General features: G+C 41.1%; 1 protein-coding gene across 1 annotated transcript in view; it reads right to left on the bottom strand.

Annotated features, from left to right (window-relative positions):
• The window catches only part of Setbp1 (SET binding protein 1), a 314925-nt gene that overhangs the window by 97066 nt on the left and 200780 nt on the right, over positions 1-17079 (bottom strand). The gene's annotated exons all lie outside the window — the stretch shown is intronic.

Raw genomic sequence — 17079 nt, 5'->3', positions numbered from 1 at the left:
GCTAATAAACATACAGGTCACTGGATTTAGATGTTAACAAGGATGCTTTAATTTCTGTCTTTCCCCTCTAAAGAACTTGCTTTACAACAGTACAAGATTTATATGAGGAGAGGAAGAGTAGGCTCAAGGCCTCTGAGCTTGAACCTTATGAGGAGAAAGCTGACCCTTAGGGAGTGCAGAACCCTGCCCAAGGCAGCAGAGTCAGCAAGAGCCTGACTATTCACTCTAAGAAAAATGTGGTGATTTGGTGTAGGAAATTTGACAATTTTATCTTGGAATATCTATTAGTCCAATATATAGACTTGTTAATCAATCAATTACCTATGATTTTTACCTATATACCTTCTATTGTTTTAATTCTGTTTGTCATGGGTGCCATAGAACCGAACATTCTAGTAGAAGTCATTCCTGATGATCCCCTGAAGAGTCAAAACAGGAGTTGCCAAAGGTTTGTAGGTAAAAGTCAATGCCCTAATTCAACAGCTTTATTTCACACTAACTCCTGGGAAATCCGCAGGAACATCTTGTCACCATGACTCTGTGAAATCTTCTTTTAAATGTTTATATGGCTACACTATCTAGTTTTCCAAATGTGATAGCCTCCCCAAGTCAATCTGATACACATCCATGAAAAAATGTTTTTGTCATCTTATAGTTTGTAGTATCAACACCATTATCATCAATACAGAGTTAACTCTGCCACTCTTTGCTGTCTACTAGAGATTATTGCTGTGAACATGAAATATATCCTAGCTTTTCTAAAAATACATGAGTTTAAAATGGAGGATAGAATGTTAAATGTCACTTAATTATCTTCTGTGAATCAGGGATTTGCTATTTCATCATTTCTATTGTGGCCTGTTATTATACCACAGGCTGAAGTAGAGTTCAAGAATGCTGTTTTCTATTCCTCCAGGATGCTGTGTAACTCACCCTGTGGCATTTCTGAGAGTCAAGTAAAATAAGATATGAATATTACTGTATTCAACCTGTGCACAACAGGATTTGTGGGGGTCCTGTCTATTGAAAACTCCTAGTTCCTTCATGTCTCCAGGCCTGGATGTTAGAATCCTCATCTGAATGGGTTTTGTGATGAAGGGAGGGCTGAGAACTTGGCCCCTGGTACACTGCTTGTTCTAGCTCTCACATCTGATCCTTCATTTCTAGCAGAGTTCACAATTAGTACTTTTTTCATGCTCTATGATCTTGACCCAAGTAATGTTTCCCAACCTTAGAGAAATACCCTGATTTTACGCTTTCAAAAAACATGCATTTCCCTTCATTGCACTAGCTGAAGCTAATTTTTGTAGGTTTGATTTGTAGGATAATTGAATTACATGCCCACTTCTTTTTCTAGCTTATTACATATCAACAAGGTGCCTATCACAATGCCTCTGCACACAGCAGGTCCTCAATAAACATTTACTGAACGAATAAAAGAATGTGCATTTTATTATGGATATTTCATTTTGTCAATGATGAGATTAATGTGTTAGGCACTGCAGCATATTGCTTGCAAACATAGTTACTACGTCAAATACAGTTACGTCCAATTCCCTACACTCTCTCTTCTGCATCTTCTACTGACTTCCACAAAAACATCTACCACAGTCCTTATGATGCCATGTGGTATTTAATCCATATATAATTCTGTCTCTTTCTCTAAGACTGTAACTAATTTTAGGTAGAAGCAAGCAAACAAACAAATTTCTCATCTTTTTATGCATCTGATAATTTCCAGAGAATACTACAAAGCCAAATACACGAAATTGTTTATACATGTTTGTTAAATTAATCAATAGTGAAAAAAAGGACTGGAGACGTGACTCAATTGTCAATAGTGCTTAATGCTCTTAACGAGGACCTAGGTTAGTTCCCAGCATCCTGATCATGTGGCTTACAAATTGCCTGTAACTCCAGTGGGTCTGACTTTCCAACTTTCCGACCTTCATGGGCACTGGTGGCATACACACAGTGATTCACACACTTAAATAAAAGTAAGTAGAAAATAAAAAAAAAACAAAACCATTAACTGAGGTTCCTATTGCAATGCCAAAATATATAGTGACACACAAGACAATACACCATTCATCTTCCATTTGATAATGGCTCACGATGAAACTGGAGTGCTAAAATACACTCAGTGTCACCCCCCCCAAATACTTCTTTCCCTCAACTTATGGCCTAAATTTCTGGCAAGGTAACCCTACCCCCTTAATGAAATTTGTATTGCTAGTACTTTTTTATATCTTGTTGCTTGTTTCCAGTTAGTTCTACTTTGTGTGTGTGAGGGGGGTTGTACGTAAAAAAAAGGTAGGTGTTTAGTGTGGCAGGAATGCTTGGGGCTGTATTCTTGTAGCCAGGAATCAGCTGAAGTTTATGTATTGTCCTAGTAGTCCCCTGGACCACAGCCTGGCCCACTCTTCCTACCATTTCAAAGGAAAATGACTGTTCCTGCCCCCAAATCTGTTATATAAATCACACTCCTTTAAACCCTATACAAGTCAATTTTTTAAAAAGACTTATTTGTTTTTAAATAAAATACTTTGAAATTCTTAAACGATGGAAGAAAGGCTAAGCTTTTTCTTTTCTTTTTTTACCCAAGGAAAAATTATGGTGAATCAAATTAGAGAAAGGAGTATATAACTTATCAAAAAAATTAAACAAGCATTTGTAGAGCTAAACTATTATTTTGGGCCACCTTTGTCCTTGCTTCTTTATGATGTCACCTATAATATGAATTTACTGTATGTGGGATATGTTGATTTACAAGAACAGGGAAATATGAAGCCACTGGGGTCTCTGAACTTGGCACTTGGTGCCTTATCAGATATGCGGTTGGGTCACTGGATCAGAAGCACTAAAGGTAACGGTTATGAATGCCGATTCCTTGGCCCATTGCAGACCCACTAATTCACTGTATCTCTGGGTGGGAGGAAGGAATCTGTATTTTAATAGGATTCTCAGATAATGTTGATGCACAAATTGCAACCCCACTGATATCGTGTTTTAACACAGGCTCATCTGTGGTTACTAAGACAGCCATAGCATAGCCAATTTTTTAGTGGCAAAATGCAGAGCAAACCACTGTAGGCCTGTTAGGATATGCAGCTTGGCAGCTTCAAACATTCCTGTTTTGCTCCACAAACTCTGAAATTCACATGGTAGGAGACTCTAACACTGTTTCCTATTTAGGGTGAGGGAATGGAGAGGGGGTAGGAGAGGCAGGATGGCCACTGTCATTGGAGGAAGAGGGTATTACTGTCCCAGAAGAGAGAATGTGCAGGTGGTCATGACCTCCCACCCTGGCATCCTTATCCAGGTTAATCATCAGAGCTCTGGGGAACCCTGGCTTCCCATCTCTGGGGATAGAAGCAAGTGCTGAACCTTGAGCAGGAGTTGAGAAGACAACGAGTGGAACCACAAGCTGTCTGCTGAGATTAAGATTGTCCAATTTCAGCTATCTGCTAAGATCACACAGGAAACCTGGTTAATAAACAACATACCTGGGATCGACGCAGAGCTATTATGCCAGCATTCTGGTGGTGAGACTGAATAACTAGTACTTCCTTCAAAGCTTTCAGGCAACCTCAGTGAGCAGACAGAGTTCAGAACCCTGGATTATATCAAAGGCAGGGCCTGGCTTAGGTATTCAGAAGACTCTAAGATTGCCAGGAGACTCTATTCCAGTGGTTTTTAAACATGTTTCACGAAGTCCTAGATTTCCCCCACCACTTCCCCAACCCCAAAGTAGAGCCGCTTAGCTTTATGAACATGGAAGATATCAAGTTGGCTGGCTTCATAGAACTTGCTACAAAACCCCTTTCTGTACTTGCTAATGGTAGATATAGACTGATGTCACTGAGTACCCTCTTTGAATCATGACTTCAGGATGTGCTGGTTCCATGGGACACTGGATATTTAAAGAACTCTTCTTATAGTGTATGTAGGTTTTACATTTTGTAGAGAATTTCCTATATTCATTCTATGTTTATATAAGTTCTACTCCTCCCTCTAACCCTCCCAAATTCTCCTATGCCACCTCTACTCATTTCCAAATTCATGATCTCTTTTTTTATTATCATATCACACATTATGTGTATGTCTTTGTGTGTGTGTGGACGCATGAATGTGTGCGTTCGTGCATTCGTTCGTGTGTGTGTGTGTGTGTGTGTGTGTGTGTGTGTGTGTGTGTGTGTGTAATTTCAGAGGCAATATGTCCTACTGACTGAGCTCAACGATCAAAGGCCTGAAGGACAGTATCAGAAATAATGGGAATGGAGATGATACTTTAAACCTTTGAGATTACAGAGAAGGAACAGAAGAATAGGGTGGAATTTGAGATTCATGAGGGAACAGAAGTTTGAGGGTTAGGCACCCAGGAGGGAACTATGTAGATAGGAATCCTACAAACATTACCAGGATTAAACTTAAGTCTCTAGACAAACTTTAATACACACTTGAGGAAAATAACTCAAAATTAAATGATCAGTTGAAATTGAATATGAAGTCCGGTGGTCACACAATATGGAGCAATGCTGAGTTTCTTACCAGCTGTTGGGGAGGTTTTAATGAAATACCTATATTTTCTGTTTATGTCTTCAGACTGATACTCCTTATAACTGCGCTAACTCTAGTTTCTCCTTAAGAAATCCTAAGAAGGATTATGAACAGAATCCTGATTTAACCACCCACAAGAACAAAAGCTGAAACACTTTAGAGAAAAATACAATGTTGACTCTGCATCATATAGAATGCATACAATATCTAGGACACAATAGTGAAGTGAGTAAATGGGGCATGGGTGGTAGCTCAGTGGGTAAGAATACTTGCAATCACAATCATGGGGACCAGGTTCAAATTTCCAGCACCCACAAAAAAAATCAATGGGTATAACCATGCTCATCATTAACTCCAGAACTGTGTGGGCAGACTACTGGCTCACTGGCTGCCAGACTAGCTCTAGGGTCATTGATAGACAATCTCTCCAGTAAGTATGGCAGGGAATGATAGAGCTTGATACCACCTCTAGCCTCCAACAGGGACCTGCCCCACCACACACACACACACACACACACACACACAGAGGCAGGCACAAATACACACATGTGTACATACACACTATTAAATAAGCTAGGAGGTAGGCAAAAAGTGTCCTAGAATTAGGAAAAGAAAACTAGATTGAAATAACCATTCTGGATATGTTCAACTACTTAAAGGAATGAATGCATGGTCACTGATGACCAGATGGAAAGCCTTAACATAAAAACCACAAGAACACTAAACTAGCAAGAGTCAACTCTGTATCTCAATGAAAATGCCAAGAAGGAGCCCACTAGCTACCAGAGCACTATGGATGTCTAGTGAGCATGAAAAGAACACAGAAGAAATCCTCTAAGGAAGAACTCATTGAAAGCTGGGGGAAATAAAAATCTAGCACTTTAGCCACATGAAGAGACTATCAGAAGGAAAACAGAGAAGAAAGAGTGCATTCAAATTCACATTGGTAAGAAGGTCAACAAATCAGAGGCAAAATAAACACAAACAGAATTTATATCTAGGCAAAGAAATTGATGGAAGCCAAAGGTAAGCCGAAAAATTTAAAAGCAGACATATAAACAAGCCAGGCAATTTTTAACAAAGTAGAAAAAAAGGCTACCATGTCGGACTTCTCATTAATGCAAAACGAAAGCCTGTATATACGATCTAATTAGTATATCAAAAAATTCCAAATTAACCAGTAATTGCAAAATACTTTCCCTGAAATACTTTGGACAATGAAATTAGGAGAAATGACCAGTGAACTCACACATGTGTTCTCAACATTATTTGCTTTCAGGGAAATGACAAAAGCACCAGAAGATGACCACTGGCTTCCTGGGGTGGCCAAGATAAAAGGACAAACAGAAAATGTAGGCAAGAAGGTGAAACACTTGACACTCTGAGCCATTGCTTGAGAGAAGAGTGTTAAAGGGTGAAAATACTGGGAAATGTTCTGGCAATTTCTGTCAAGTCTAAATTTACCTCATGACCCAACAATTCCACTCCAGTTATTTACCTGAGAGACCAAAACAAGGATCTATAAATAGACTTTTATAAAACACTGTAGTGAGTTATTCAGAGGTTTTAGAGCCCGGAATAGCTCAGATGCCCATTAGCATGGATACAAATGAAAGTCACTAGTAAAAGGAAGCAAGAAAAGATATATTTGACAAATGGGATGAATCACTCCACCTCCGCCCACCCCCCCACACACATACATACACTCACACAGAGTCTCTTAGAAGGGTATTAGAAACCTTTATTTCCAGTGGTTTCCTGCTGTAGCCTGAAACTAACCGTTGCCCCTTTTGCCTGGTCCTCTTCTCTCCCAATGCACAGAGGCAGTTGAATGAATTCATCCCTCAACAATAGTGCCTGGCTCTAAAAGACAGGTGCTTGTGGTTTTTGCAGTCTGTTTGGTTCCTGTGCATCCGCTCTGACTCAGGCTAATAGGTGGCAAAGTAAAGGCCACCTCCACCACAGCTACCAGTTCATCTTTCTGAAGGTAAGCGTGTTAGCTTGACAAGAACCTGGCTCACAAATCAGAGTTAGCGCTGCCCCGCCTTCTCGGTAAATCATGTGTGATCCATCTGGGTAATGACGCCTCCAGTGTAATTCCCTATTAAGAGGCTTTATCTGGAGAGATAAGCAGCTGGTTCCCCTGTCACTAATTGCTGTCTGCTGTGATTTTAAAACATCTGCACCATTGTGCTCTTCATTTTCATATTCTAATCACTCTGAAACTTGAAAAAGGTACATCATTGATTGTTTCTATGGGTTAATTAGTACACAGTCTCATTGTAGGGACAATTTAGAGGCAGCCAGAACCTCAATCAGGAAGTTTGTTTTTAAAATTAATAACATCAGTCTGAGACTGGAGGGACAGTCACATTCAGAGACCTATCAGGACATTCTCAGGAGGGACAGGGACCACTCTTTGTTGCCCTCTGCAGAGGAGAGATGTCAACATGGACGTGAAGCAGGGCAGTTGGGATGACAACAGAAAGACTGAGGGAGCCCTGGACTGTGGGTCCCTAGCACAGTGCTGCCCATCCCCATCACCCATTACAAGGAGCCCCAGTTCCTTTTCCCTGTCAGCACAAATTAGAAGGTTGATAAAAACAACTCAAAATACATAGGACCCCAAGTGACCATATACCGTAAGGTCTGTTCCCTGTTTACTCCTCTGTTCTACCTCAGTTATGGGAGGGGACAGAGAGGAAGCAGACCACAGAGCCAAGGAGAGGACAGGTTACAATCCAATGCTCCTCATCACTAGTTGCCTGGAATTCTGGGTATCGCCTCTGGACTCTTTTAAAACATGGATTCAGAATTCTGTTCATCTAAGGCAGGGCCTAAGATTCTACATTTCTACCAAAGCACCACTACTTCCCATATGCTAGTCTTTCCTCAAGCAGTTGATTAGAATCAACACTTCTGAGTGTCATGGAATAACAGAGAGGCTGCAGCACACAATGGGGGCAGGGTGTGTGTGTGTGTGTGTGTGTGTGTATTTGTGTGTGTGTGTGTGTGTGTATTTGTGTGTGTGCTGATGTACTATGAACCAAGTGAGTCTCTTGGTCTCTCACCCAGTAATTTTCAGTGGTACCTTTTGTCATGGGGTAGCTGTACTATCGGGAGTTGATGAGCTTCCTAGTATCTCACTCATAGCAGGCATTACAGTACACTTCCTATTTTCAACCTACTATTCAGAACTCAAGATCCTTCTCCACAGCCTCACTGGAAGCTACCTGACAATATAAGACAGGAGGGAGCTCACACCTGCATGACGAATGCACTTTTATCTATTTGCTAGTACTTTCTTTTTTTTTTAAAAAGAGACTTGTTTATTTTATTGTATGTGTATGAGTGCTTTGCTTGTGTGTATGTGTATGCGCACTATGTGGCTGCCTGGTGCTCATGGAAGCCACGAGAAAGTGTCTGATGCTCTGGAAAGAGTTATAGATGGCTGTGAAGCACCATGTAGGTTCTGGGAAGCAAACATGGGTCCTCTGCAAGAGCAGCAATTCTCTTAACCACAGAGGCATCTCTCCAGATTCAGGTAGTGCTTTCTTCTCTTGAGCTGAAGGTTCTCTGCCCGTGGGCATATATGGTAAGTAGGGGCAACAAGTATCCAAAATTCAGGGTGGCCTAGGGATGAGAATGAGATCCTGGCAAACTGAGAAAAAAAATCCCAGTGGAGGGAGATCCATCGCCAGCTCTGCTTTTAGCAAATCTTAGGTCCCATGGATCTGGATATATTTTATTCTATTGTTAGACAACACAATTGGGTTTTTAATTATGTGACCTAAATAAAGACTCTTGCCAGATGAGGGGGTAGGGGAAGGGATAACTAATACTGAGGATTTTTGAAAAGGTCATACTGAAGTCTAGCAGTTTATAAGTGCCCTACCTATAGCCACAGAAAATATTTCAATTGGAGTGATCCCATACAGAGGATAGCAATTTTCCCCAAAGATACAGACTTCCAAATAAAAAGCCCAGTGACAGCTGCAGTATAACCCTTGAGTTGCTGGTCAGAAATGTCCAAGAAACCTACCATCACCAAATAACATGATGTTGCCATTACTCTTGGTAGTGTACCAGAACTTGATGGTGATAGCCAAAGCTGAAGACACTATACATTATTGACCACAGGTCATAGAAAAATCAAATTGGTGCTCACTAAGAAGCTTCTTCCCTGCTGGTTAGCTTGCTCACACAGTTGTTGGGGAAGTCCTGTGTATATGTCAATAAATTACTGCTGGCCAATAGGAATCTAGATAGGTGGGGCTAGGAGTCCAGGAGGATTCTGGGAAGGAGAAACACAAGAGAGTCGACATGGAACCGCCATGGGGTAGGACGCCCGGAACTATTCTCCGGTAAGAGAAATACTTAGATTAACAATTATGGGGTAATTACTTAAGTCAGAGCTAGCCAGTAAGAAACAAGCAAGGCCAACAGCTTCATAATTAATACAGCGTCTTGTGTGTTATTTGGGACTGATACACGGCAGAGGCCAGGCAACTGGCGGGGGATAAACCAAAGCAGCTAGAAAGGAAAAGCTTCTCGTTACAAAATGGTGATCAGGAGTGGGATCATGAATTTCCACGTAAAATAACAAAAGCTTTATAGGAATTTTAGAAACAGAAGAACGGAGAGAAGCACAGATTTTTGGTAGCAGCATTTTCTCAGGTGGGCTCTGTTTTGCTATTGACAAGCTGAGATTCACATGGCTCGCTTACGGGAGTCTTCCTGACTTGGCATAAAAAGAAAAAAAAAAGCCAACAAGGTTGTTTTAAGAGACTCTGCTAACGATTTAAAGGTGTGTACATACAGTTGGAAGTGGCAGCATTTGCTGGATGTCGGCATGGACTAAGGCGGTAAACTGGAATCACGCTTATGCCCGCCATCTTGAAACGGCAGTTTAAAACAGCCGCGGTTTTACAGATAAGACACGTGGCCAGAAAAACAAAGATTTACTGTAAATTCAGACTTGGATAAAGGAAAGCCTCTAAAGGTTTACAATCTGTTTAAAAATATACGTGAGATTGAGAGAGAAAATGAAACAGCAAAGTGGTAAATAAATACAAAAGCCGGGCGTTGTGGTGGCGCACGCCGGTAGGATTTACTCCAGAGGCAGAGGCAGGCGGATTTCCAAAGAGAAATCCTGTCTCAAAGAAAAATAAATAAAAGTAAAATAAATAAAGTAATAATAGATAAATAAATAAGCCACATAAAGATGGAAAATACACAGAGAGTCTGGATACTGTACACTATTGTGTTTTTCAGTTTTTTCATTGCTAAGGAAGGAACAATGCTAAAGTACACTTGATTATAAATGCTGCTGAATTAATTCAACTTATATCTTTTAAAAATGCCTTGACTTCAAAATTTAAGTATAAGGATGTGTTACTTGGAAAAGGAGATTTTGCTTATGTTTCTACAGAAAATGAAAAGCTGAGGATTCCTTCCAGGCTTCTGTGGTTTGATGAACCAAGACCCCCGGAAGCAGTGGGCCAGGCGTTCCAACAATCAAAACAGCTAAGATGATGCAGTCTTACAGACCCTGAAAATAAAGACTGATACAGGTTTCTGAGTTTTGTCATGATCCCCATGGTATGAACGGCGCCCCCTTCCAGCAGGAAGCAGTTTGGAATGAGCGACATCCCAATTCCCATCTTGTTTATAAATCTTTGTTTTCATTTAAATGGGATTGTTTATAATTGGCTATTGATAACAGCCAATCTATTTTTTAATGGTAAAAAGGGGAATTATGGTATGGGTATTGTTTTTCATTTATTGAGACAAAATCAAGGTCAATTTTGTGATGCTTATATTTCTCCTCTTGATTAAGTATTGTGCTTATACTGTTCTTTTAAAACATAATACATAATTGAATACAGACTATAGATAGTTACTTATAATAGAATTTATAGTTAGGTAAGTTAGGTTTTCTAGATATATAGAGATGTATTTGAGATAAATAGTCTTCAAACCTTTCAAAGACCTTCAGAAAATGGCATTTAAAATGGTTTAGGGTTTTTCTTGACAATGAGAAATGTCTGCTCCTGGCAGCACCAATTACGTCTGAGATGGGCATCGAAGAAACTCGTTATGGAGTTTGCTTTCAACATGGCAAGATTAGCCATTTGGGCAAGAAACTGCTCTTGCCTAGACTGTTTGACTGTTGTTATATAATCTGGACATGCAGGACCCAAAGGAAAGTGACTGCTGAACTCAGTCTTACAGGGTTCCTGCTTCATGGAAGAGTCTACCAGACTTTCTGCAGGACACAGAAAAATGACTGACAGACTGCCAATGCAGATGGACAGTTTGAAATTTCCTGCTTTGCTGAGAAGTGTTCCAGACACATTGTGGCCTATGGGCTGAAGATGGATGCTCCAACGTTACAGAGGAACTTCGGGTGACTGTCCAGGCAGTAAAATATCTCTGTCAATCCTAGTGTTTATATATTATCCTTCTGTGGTCTTTGATGGAGTTGAAGACAGATAGTTATAGTTAAAGTTTTCCTTAGTTATGATAAAAGATAAGCTACATATAGAACTTTGGACTCACAAGGATGGGATGGATGATATTTTCTTTAAATCTTGCTAAAATATTGTAACTATGTTCTTATTTGATAACTGTTCTGTTATACACAATTTAACTGTGTTAAAGTTAAGACCTTTCTTTTTGTTTAAACAGAAAAGAGGAGATGTTGGGGAAGTCCGGTGTATATGTCAATAAATTACTGCTGGCCAATAGGAATCTAGATAGGAGTCCAGGAGGATTCTGGGAAGGAGAAACACAAGAGAGTCGACATGAAACCGCCATGGGGTAGGACGCCCGGAACTATTCTCCGGTAAGAGAAATACTTAGATTAACAATTATGGGGTAATTACTTAAGTCAGAGCTAGCCAGTAAGAAACAAGCAAGGCCAACAGCTTCATAATTAATATAGCCTCCTGTGTGTTTATTTGGGACTGATGCGGTTCTAGAACCAGGCAGGCGGGAAGGCTCCTCTCAAGGAAAGCTTCTCTTAACACACAGTACTACAACTATATAGATAGCTAGGAGGAAAAAAAATGATTTCAACATCTAGAAATCATGTGAGCAGGAACAATGGCCAGCATGGTAAGATATGCCCATGGGTGTAACAGTGGTAAACATGTTGAGAGTAACTGACCACTTCCTGTTTGGATTTAAATCTTTCCCCTCAGGAAAAGACCCAGGCCAAGATCCCATTGATAGAGAGCTCACAAGCCCCATGGGTAAACTTACTATGATTATTCTGCTAAAAAGACATAGTATCACATTGCTGTCTGAGTTCATATCTCTATTCCCAGATATTAGTGGAGGTTACAGATCTAAACAAAAAAAAGTTTCTTTGTGCAGTGAATGTTGGTTAATGGTGACAGTCACCACTGTTCAGAATAAATGTGCAGTGCTCAGCCTAAATTATACTACTATACCAAACACACACACACACCCCCCCACAAACACAGTGACCATTGGTGAAGGAATTGAAAGATTATACGAATCAGAAGTAGAGGATTACCATAGCAAAACACTGTGTTCCCTACATGTGGCAAGGGCAATGCACTCATGAGGTCATGGCATTTGTGGTTGCCTGTGCACGACATGTACAAGATCAATCCAGTTCAATGATGGCACAAAGCTTGGGGGGAATAAACAACCAAAGTCCAATTTGACTTAGGCCTACTCCACAAGATGGAATGTATGCTCAGTACTACTTGGATGATCAAGAACTAAGACTAGATAGCCCAGAGACCTACATTGAAACCAATCTACTGGTATGAATGAATGAATGAATGAACAAACGAATGAAAGAAAGAAAGAGGGAAGGAAGGAAAGGAAGAAAGGAAGAGGAGAGAAAAACAAAAAAAGAAAAAGAATAAAATGACTGACTCCTAAGACATTCTGCTCTACTCATAGGTAAGTGCCTATCAGAGAAGCTTCCTCCTATGATAGAGAAAAATGCATGTAGAGACCCACAATTGAGGAAGTGGAAAGAGTGTCCAACCCAGAAGGGACAAGTGACTTGCCTGCCTGTAGGAAGAGGGAATCACGGACTGGTGACTAGAAGTTTGCATGTGGGCCGAAAGAAATCAGACCCTTGCATGACAGGTCTGACTGACTCTGTTACTGTTGAAATCACCCAGCAAGTGGATAAGAATGAAGCCATACTACACATGCAACGTGGAAAACTGTGAAATCTTACAAGTCACTCCGAATTATTCTGGCAATCTGGGCCAATCTACAGCAACAACCCATCCCAAATCGTCTGCCACTTTCCTAGGAGCGCCTCCTCATACAAAAGGACAGATGTACACAGCACTGAGGGTAGTTGACCCTCAGGCACAGGCACTCTGCTGAAGAGTTTCTGCCTGCTGGGCCTTTCCACTAACTCCCACTACTGTGAGTAGCCCAGGATAAGACTGGTCTAAAACCTCTGCTCAGAGAGAAGGAGGTGCTGCCTTGGTTTGCAGGACTTGCCCCGCCCACATGCCACCCTTTGAAAACTGTTGAACCTGGCCTCATCACTTGGCCTACTCCCCATGCAGACTCCTTCCCAATCACCTGCCTCTTCAATAGTAACTCAGGTAACAGGCAACCTGAGGTGTCCCATAGAGGCTCCTGGGGGTTAACTTTCAGAAATTCCTGACACCCATAAGAGACAGAGCACTAGGGAGCCAGGACAGCCTTTGAGAGACCACTCTGTCACACAACAAGGACACTTCATGCCAGATCCAGAAACACTGTGTCCTAGCACTTCCTGAGGAATTGGCATTAATAATTGAGAAAAACTCAGAAAATATTTGAGATCTTTTTCTCCCAGTCAGTGTTGATTGTCCACAAAGCATAGTACTTCCAAGTCAAAGGTTTATCAGATCGATTGCAGGGAAACCTCCCAATTGTGCACTTAGAACACTTTCTCAGTAACACTAACAGCCCATCCTCACTCTGCTTCCCCCAAGAGCTCTCCATTCCCAAGGTCTAATTCAGCTTGCCCCTGTCTGGTCACTCAGGTCTCACCTAAGGTGAGGTATTTAGGGGAGGTTTTACTTAACCTCTCTCCACCACACAGGAAGGATCACCTGGACATGCCTGCTTCTCCAAGCTGTTCTGAAGACTGACTGGATGTGAAAACACTTTGGAAGCCATAAAATATTATATAAATGCAGGTTACTGCTGTTTGGTATTGCTTCAAGGGAACTCTTCTAATGACCTGGGGAAGTTGAAAACACTGATTATAGTTCCTGTAAAACCAGCATGGGATGTAGAGATAAATTAAGGTATGTTCTAGTATCATCTTTAGATTCTATTATTTTGATAGACTTTCTTGGACTTCTGGAACCTTACAACCCGACTTGGGGTGAACAGGAACAGAATGGTAGAGAAGAGGAAAACAACACCCCTCCCCACTCTGGCAATAAACTTCTAGCTCCAAAAGCAAGTTTTATTTAGTGTGCTATAAAAGCAGGCATTTCTCCCATCATAAAAGCAGTCTGCCTACTCAGCCTCATTTTTTTTCAGAGGTGAGGTGGCTGGTGGAGACTGAAGGCTGCCACATTCTGTGCAGGCTACAGCCTGCCCTTTCTCCCCCAGCCCCCATTTCCTGCCCTTGCAAACCTGTATTTATACCAAGAAATGAAAGTGATTCCCCAGTATTTTATTACATGTGGGTTTAGTGGATTGGGGGAGTAAGGTTTTGGTGCTGGAACAAAAAATTGTCTCTCTGTTTTATGGAGAATGCCTCCTGGGTACTCCATAGCTTGTGCTCTGTAGTTAAAAAGATGAAGGCTTAGTGGGATTGTAGCCACTGTCCCAGGCACTAAACAGACACCCTGGAAAGGATAGCTAGCCTGGTGGAATTTTTTTAAAAGCCAAGAAACTTCAGGCAGACTGATGAGGGAAGATGAGTGAGCTTGGCACACCATATGGGGTTACCACGTTGGGCATGCCTCCCTCTGAACTGCTGTCCAAATCTTCAGTCCACATCCCCTGAGAGCTAACTATGTTCTTCTTAATCGCATGGGAACCAGCCTGATGTCCCACAAGAGGTTTTTTCCTAACTAGATGCCTATGTGAATCTGTTCTCTCCATGGTTGGTAACTGATATATGTGAGGAGTTGGTTTCCTCCTAAATAATCAGAGTATGCACTGACTGAGCTATCCATAGAGCCTTTAATGTATCTCCAAATTTCTTCTATATGAAGCTATGTCCTGTTAAGCTGGAATTATGTTCCTGGGACACAAAAGCAGCTTAAAACACAGTGGATACTACTTGCAAGTACTAGGAAAAGTACTGGGACCCTCATAACTATTATATGCCTCATTCCTCTGGGTATCAGTTTCCCCTTACAAAACAACTGGAACAATAGGAGAAGTGAAGGCTCACCTCAGGTCTTTCAGTGTAAACTCCAGAATGTGAGAATTCTTACCATAGGAAGAATGAGCTTTGGGGGGGGGGAGCTTTGGAATAATAATCCTAAATACAGATGGGGTTATTTTTCTCTTTAGCCATTTTTTTAAATTGGGAGTCTCTGAGCCAGTTTTATACAAAAGCCCTAGCCATAGGTGACATTTGACTCAAGAATCCCACAGCCCATTTATCAATGAAAAGGACAGGGTGATGGGAGCCTGGGGAACCAGATGCACAGAGGTACCTAGCCCCCATCCTGGCATCATTTATGAACTAACTGCCAGTTGCCCTCTACTACAACCTGAGAGAAAGCTACAGTCCCAAGGGTCTCACATATATAACTGGGCAATCCAGATGTTTTCCTGTTGTGTCTGTCTGAAACCAAATAAAGAACAGGCTTCAGGGATTTCCTGAAAAGCACAAAACTTGGCAAAAGAAGTAAAACTCAGAGTGGAGAGAAGATCTCTCTGGTAGCCATGAAACTTCTACAAATATATCCCATTTCTTTAACCCTCAAACTGCCACCACCCCATCCAGGGCACAATACAAATTTTGACACACTAAACCCTCAGACATTCATTTCGTAAACAGAAATAGTGCTCTCTGCCTTGCAAGTGTTCAGTCATGTTACTCAGGAGGAAAGTGGTTAATGTTACACAAACGACTTGACACCTACGTGTCATATTCTGATCTTCTGTCACTTCGTTCCTTCTGTTCCTTCACATGTAAAATCACAGGAGTAGCCAAGATCTCAATGGATCTTAGGAATCTGCAATAGCATTACACCACTATTCCTTGCTATAAACTAAACAGCATGGGAGCTAGCCAATGGGAATTAGGTAAGTGACTCTTTTAAAGGCTGGAGTAATGCACAGTTTGAAGGCAAACTTGTGGAACTTCTGAGCTAACTATCTCTAGGAGAGGTCCCCAATGCTCTCCTCACCTCTTAGAGAATACAGCAGTCACTCTGACAGTCTGTTGTAATATGTCTGCTTCTCTAATGATTTATAACGACAACCTCCTATGCTAGAACATGTGGCATGTAATTAGATTTCCTTGCCATGTATACCATGCCCCTTCAGTTTTAAAGGAGAGAGTCACTTAACCCAGAGATGAGAGCCTCCCATGCTGTAAGTCTGCTCACTAGGGTTTATTTCAGCTAGGCCAGGAAAACATTGTCATTAAAATGGAGGCTTTGTCCTTTCAACAGCTGCTCCAGAGAACCAGAGAAAAGAGGTTTTTAACTGGGCCACACAAAGCTCAGATTCTAACCCTACAGCCTTGTAGGAGGAGGGGGAGGTGATAATTACACTAGCTCTTTATAAAGATAATTTGCAAGAGCAACACTTTACATTCCAACAATGGCTGGAGCTCACTTGGTAACATTTCACAGAACAGAAAACATCTCCCTTCTTGGATCTCAGTGAGGATCACAGACACAGTTCCAGGACTTTGTTAGAAGAAGCACCAGTTTTGTAATTCTGCAGGTGGAATTCTGAGATTTTCTTGTTCTTACTTCATAATAACTGCATTTAGAGTTTGGGGGCAAGTCATCTACCAAAGTCTCCATTTGCTCATGTATAAAATTAGACCAAGAATGCCTTAAATAGGAGTATAGTGAGGAAAGAATGAGGAACTGAGAGAGCTGCCTTATATATAACATTTATACTCATTATTCTGTTACTCTAAGAGTACATGGAGAAGGAAAACCACAATGACACCCTTGTATTTGTTTTTACATGGGAATAAAAAATGAAGGGGATGTTTTGGTCCATCTAATCCTTGTAAGACTTTTATGGTCATTCTTTTATTCATGAACCGCATTTAAATTTATCCATCTGGCCGATCAGTCCTTACAACCTGATATCTGTAAATGTGTATGTGTCATGGTAATGTCTCAGTGTTACAAAGGATGTAATAACATCCTTCAATGCCCATGACACTAGTTTTCCCGTTCATGGTAACCTGGGATTGTTGTTGTTGTTGTTACTCTTGCCCCCATATTTCCATGTCTTTCTGACAGCTCTGATGGTACCTCTTTCATAAAGTCTCATGCAATCATTTATTACTCCACACCCTGGGCTCTT

This window comes from Mesocricetus auratus, unplaced genomic scaffold, assembly GCF_017639785.1.
Source record: "Mesocricetus auratus isolate SY011 unplaced genomic scaffold, BCM_Maur_2.0 Super-Scaffold_6730, whole genome shotgun sequence".
Taxonomy (NCBI): domain Eukaryota; kingdom Metazoa; phylum Chordata; class Mammalia; order Rodentia; family Cricetidae; genus Mesocricetus; species Mesocricetus auratus.
Note: the sequence above shows the minus strand (reverse complement) of the source record. Positions and strands in the feature narration are given on the sequence as shown.